Source organism: Artibeus jamaicensis, unplaced genomic scaffold (assembly GCF_021234435.1).
Source record: "Artibeus jamaicensis isolate MK-2021 breed Jamaican fruit bat unplaced genomic scaffold, CSHL_Jam_final scaffold_1964, whole genome shotgun sequence".
NCBI classification, from domain to species: domain Eukaryota; kingdom Metazoa; phylum Chordata; class Mammalia; order Chiroptera; family Phyllostomidae; genus Artibeus; species Artibeus jamaicensis.
In genome coordinates, this window is record NW_026522030.1 from 50,174,349 (window position 1) to 50,180,301 (window position 5,953).

Consider the following 5,953-nt stretch of genomic DNA (forward strand, 5'->3'; position numbering starts at 1 on the left):
CTTTCATTGGAACCTACATCCTCAGAGGGTTTGTGAAGAGATTGTTCACTACAGGGAATGCCCATGTTCTCAGTATCGAACGTAAAGATTCATGTCACTGAATCCAGCATCTGCTGGCCATTCCAAACCATCATTTAAAACAAACCAGCCTTCCATGTCTTACTTAGTGCAACACTATAGACTTGCATTCTTATGTGTGCTCTTCGATTCTCAGTGGTAGGGAGGTGATATAACTGAGCAGAAGATCTCATTTTCATCCCCTACCTTTAGTTTCCATAAACAAAGAATGGCATCTTTACAGTTTTTATCACAAAACCTCTTGGTCCACGTAAGCAAATCAATTTTTAAAATGACTACATATTTTAGAGGTACGTGGAAACAGAAAACATTTACACTATAAACTGTAAAATACCAGAAATTCCATTGAAGCAGTACATTGTGTGTGTGAATACTTGTTTTCCCAAGGCTGAGTATTCTGCCAACTGGTGCCTGTCAAAAAAAACTTGGCATAGCTTACTGGAAGATAAAAAAACAGAACTAACTTATCTAGCTCCAATCTAGTACAAGACATAACAGGGAACCATGTATGAATCAAAAAATAAGGGAGAAGCAAATGGAGGCAGCTGATTACCTTTTACCTGCACTCCGCTGTGAAATGTAATGATGCTGGGAAGGGCTAACAATTGTCCTACCTAAATAAACTTGATTTCAAAAAACCTGGGCTGGCACAGGTCATGCAGTAGTGCATGGGGATGCTGTGCCCCACAGTTTGTGCTAGGTCCAGGGCCAGAGAGATGGCTTTGGGGACAGGCAGGGGCAAGTATGGCCTCTGCCTCATTGAACTGCCCAGGCATTGCACAGGTGGCTGGCACCAGGCAGATCTGAACTTCGAAGCACACCTTTGACCACCCATAGAAAACTGTTACAACAGCTGCAATACAGAAATACCCAAACCCTGTGGACCCGAGTGCATATTGGACAGACATATAGATGTGTCTGGAAAACTGCACCACCATAGACTTCCCAGCACAGAGTGGGGGCCGCCTTCCATTATGAAATCTCCTATTAGTGCAACAAGAAACAGAACATGTGTGCGAGAACATTCTGTAGTTGATCCCCCAGAGAAAACAATGGAACTTAAATCCACTAATACTTCATTTACAAATGTGTTTTCACTAGGTGAGAGATTTATATACAAACCACATTCTCAGGAACCAAAAAAAAACTGCTTTGACTCAAAAAGCCATAGTCATTGTGAGTCTGTCTCAGTGGTTATCTCGAAGGACCGATGGCAACTACAGTATCTTCCAATGCTACTAAAGGCCGAGCAACAATGTAATGTGTGATACAGAAATTAAATGCTGAGATTTAAGAATTGAGGGCTTCAGCAAAAGGGAACAAGCAGCATTTGCAGAGAAATAATGATGAAAGCTGAAAGAAATGATGCTCTCTGCTAGCTGGAGATATATTTATTTGTTATTTAAAAAACATAGAACTATATTTTAGGTGGAATTTTTTTAATGAGGTGAAGAAAGGCTAAGAGACTTTTGAGCAAAACAAAGAGGTATGGGGTTTTTAAATAACAGGGATCATCCAATAAAATAAAATAAAGCAACTTGATCTCATGTATAAGATTTAAGTTAAAAATTACCACTACCACCTACCATCATACATCATACTCAAATGCATACAGAGGGTTTAAACTGGAAGGAGCAAAATCTGTAAAGCTTTAGCTTGGTACACATCAAAGAACTTAAATTCGTAATGGCATGGTAGCTGAAAGGAAGAGCTCCTTTTGATATGCTTGTGTACCTACCAAGAAGACTTAGTTGCACATCCTGGTGGTAACGTTGAGGAACTGGGAAGAGCAACTAGGACAGCATTCCAGAGCAGGACTAATAGGGCAATGGCAGTTCCCTAGAGATGAGAGAAAACAAGGGACAGCAACAGAAGTAGGGTGCAGGTATTTTTTTTGAAGAGTCTGAGGCTGACTTTGGCAGAGGATTAAACCCAACAACTTCTCCAGGATGCTTATATAGTATAAAGGGAATGACTCCATGACTAGGGAAGGAAGAACCTGTGATAGATACCAGATGACTACACACACACCGCATTTATTTTACAGAAAGTCTTAGAACAGGAGAAACTAATACAAGGCAGTTTTAGATTGCTCTAGAGCTATTCTGCTATGGAATTTCAGTGGAAAGTTAAAAACCTGTAAGTAGGTTAATTATAATAGCTGTGGCAAAGAAGGAGTACGAAGCCATAACAAAAAGAATATTCATTTGCAAACGATCTAAGACAAATGGGTTATGCACCATTCAAGAATATTTTGCTAGGTATACGTAGGTCCCTTCCAATAAGGGGAATGCTCTGAGCCAATGGCTCCAGACTCCAGGGATGCTGGTGAAAATTATTTCCTGTTTTTCCTGTTGATTCTAAGGTGCAGATGAGGTTGGAGATTCCTACCACTGATGTTTGAAATTCTTAGAAGGGGCCTTTCCCCTAATGTGATGTTTTGGAAAATGCTTTTCTCATTGACTTGCCCTATTAATGACTTTTAAAGGAATACTCTGTCTGAACCTCCTTTGATATCATATACCCCTTTTTAAAAATCTCCTAATATCATGTGTCTTTTTTTATCATGCTTATTACAGCTGAAAATTTGCATTTGTGTGATTTTTTTAGAATTGAGCATCTTCCTCTCCCAATAAACTCTAATCTTAGATGAGGAAAATGCTTATTTGCAGTAGTTAGTATATTTCAGAGTGCCCTCACATTTATTATTTGTTGAATGAATATTAACAAATAATAATATATGAAATAATACAAGAATGAATAAATGCCAATAAATGAATAAAGGAGTGAGTGAATGAATGGTCTTCTCAAGTCATACATCTTAATTAGATTAAAAATCTGTTCTTCTTCCCAAAGTCACTTGGTTTTGCTGAGAGATGTAAAGGCTGTATTCTTAGCACACTAGTCACAACCAAGAACCTAGGCCAATAGAGAACTGGGTTTTTGAAGAGGTGGCAGGAATGATGGCATCCAAGCTGACCATGGTGACTGGCAGGAATGCTGATGCACAGCAGCAACACAAAGTGGTGCTACTACCTAGGAGAGCAGGTGCCCGACATTGTGTGAAGTGGCGTTCATAGAGGTTCACGCTGGGCAGGTGCAAGAGGCGACCCCCTCGCTCAGTTCCTGAGTCTCTATGGTACTGAAATTCCAAACATGATACTAAGACAGACTCAGCCAGATACTGGCTTTACTTCATCACTATACTGAGGGTGATATGCACAGTAAAGCACCATATGTTTCATTTACTGAACACACTTCAGAGAATAAATTTCCAAATTAGAATCAAGAAGAGAGTGAAACAGGAAAGTGCAGATGAAGAAGCAAGTGGTTAAGATCCTTTACTTCAAACAAAGTAGCTGTTACATCAGTTTCATATTTTGTTGTGTATCACACAGAATGTAAGCTCCATGAGAGCAGAAATTTTTGTCTGTTTTGGTCAGTGCTATTTCCCCAGCACACAAAGCAGTGTCTGGTGCACTGAGGATATTCAATAAATTGTTACTGAACACATGATCAAAAGTTGTATTTAAGAAAGAATTTTGCTATTTCTTAATATAAAGAGTTGTTATAAATTTTCCAGAGAATATGCTTACCATTTTTTGAAGAATTGTTATATACAAGTTGAATTATATTCATCATTCTTGCCATCAATTTTCAAGGACTTATATATAGTCACTTATTCAGTGCAGCTGAATACAGCAACAAAGTCTGTCTTCACAGTGTTTAGAGTACCAATGTCCACTGCCTTTAAGTTCCATCTTTCTGAATTACTGAAGTAGATCATCATCTTCTGGATAATCTAAATGAGTGCCTTTATGTTAGAAACAATTTTATATGTGAACTTGGACATTTACTGCTAATTTGTAGAGTAAAGTAACTTGGTGGTTGAGTTCTTCATATTTATTTGAATATCTGCACGAAAGAATCCCACTTGAATGAATACAATGTGCTGCATGTGCTATCTCATTAGTGGGGAGGGGATAAAGAAGACATCTAGAGAATAAAATATATATGGAGCTTCTGTTTAATTTAATTTCCGGTGCAGTTTTATTACCTATACAGAATGCTACTGGATCGATCAAAGCAATGGATTTTTTGGCTACTTCTGTGTCAGAGGAAGGAAAGATGGCAGAGAAGCTGCTCACTTGTTATACTGCCAGAGGTAATAACAGTATTCAACAGATTAAAAAGTATATTCACCTTTCCATTTAGTAACAGAGTTAAAGTTACAGTGATTAATGAGTTTCTTATTTCTAAATACTCATGAACCAGTTTCATTTTTCTCTTAATATAAAATTTCTAAACATAGAAAATATTAAACAGCAATGCATATTTCACTACTTTCTAGAGCTTATTTCAATGGCAAATCTCCACAGCCAGAGCATACTTCTAAAAACCAAGGTATATAATAGCCTTGGTGTGATACTTAATAAATGCTATCGAGTCAATAAATGGGTACACAAAATTCACAGTTAATAGCCACCCACAAACTAAAATTAATCAAATATTCCTATGTGGGTAAGTAAAAAGGAAAACTTCAAGGATTGTGGGAGGATGGTAATAGAAGTGGCATGATTTATTTTCTTGCTTTCTTTAGACTTTCCTGAATGAAAACAAAAATGAATATGATATAAAAATATCCCATAGTCTGCATCTACAACAAACCTGGGTAACAAACCTAGACCCCCAAAAACAAACAGAAGGGAACAGACCAGTAGATACAACGTAGCATATCAGTGACTACGCAACAGGAAGCAAAGAGAAGGCAAGCAACCTCTGAATGGTCTGAGTCAGAGAACCACAAAAATGCCATCAGCTACCACTGGAATCTCATCTGTCACCCTGAGCAAAGACATAGGAACTGGGAGGGGATAGTGAGGCTCTAATTTGCAGGATGGAACAAGGGGGGGTTTAAGAAATTCTGATGTTAATCGGAACTCTGGACCCCAAAACTTTCTAAAGCTGATAAACTGATATACCCTCCAGGAAAACACCTCTTACTCTGAACAACTGCTAGAAACAAAATTCAAGCTAAAGGCTACAAAGATGATAATGCCAAATGAGAAATAAATACATAAATAAATAAGGCAGGGTATAGAGAAGAAAGATTCAAGAAAATATAAAGCCATGTCTTTTATTCCTTTGTAAAATAGGAACTCTTGAGCTACTTTGCTGATTATGCAATTGGAACTATGGCTATCCCAAACTGTAATATGCTATATTAGTAAACTAAAAATTTGTTTTTAGATGTGATATGAAAAAAATTAATGTGAACCATTTAAATAATAATTTTGTATTACTTTACACTGAATAGATCACATTAATATTTATATTAATAATATATTAGTTTTAATAATTTGTATTTTTGTCCCATCCCCCCCTTAATTCCCCTCTACACTGCACACCCTGTCCCACCTGCACTCCCCCACTTTAGTTGTACATATAAGTTCTTTGGCTTCTCCATTTCCTACACAGTTCTTAACCTCCCCCTGTCTATTTTCTACCTACTATTTATTCTACTTATTTTCTGTACCTTCTCCCTCTCCTACTACCCTGCTGATAACCCTCCATGTGATCTCCATTTCTGTGATTCTATTTCTATTCTAGTAGTTTGCTTAGTTTTTTTTGTTTTTGTTTTTGTTTTTTAGGTTCAGTTGTTAATAGCCGTGAGTTTGTTGTCCTTTTACTGTTCATATTTTTTATTCTATTTTTCTTAGATAAGTGCCTTTAACATTTCATATGAAGTGTGCAGGGTGGAGGGGAGTAAAGGGGAGAAAAATGGGACAACTTTAGTAGCATAATCAATAACATATATTTTTTAAAAGATTAAAAAATAAAAATGGGCTTTGGAGATGAATAGGCAGTTGACAAA

At 37.2% G+C, this 5,953-nt stretch overlaps 1 pseudogene; it reads left to right on the forward strand.

Moving 5' to 3' along the window:
• The first annotated feature begins 822 nt into the window (after positions 1 to 822).
• On the forward strand, positions 823 to 1,435 carry LOC119046393 (PRELI domain containing protein 3B-like; annotated as a pseudogene).
• The last annotated feature ends 4,518 nt before the right edge of the window (positions 1,436 to 5,953 follow it).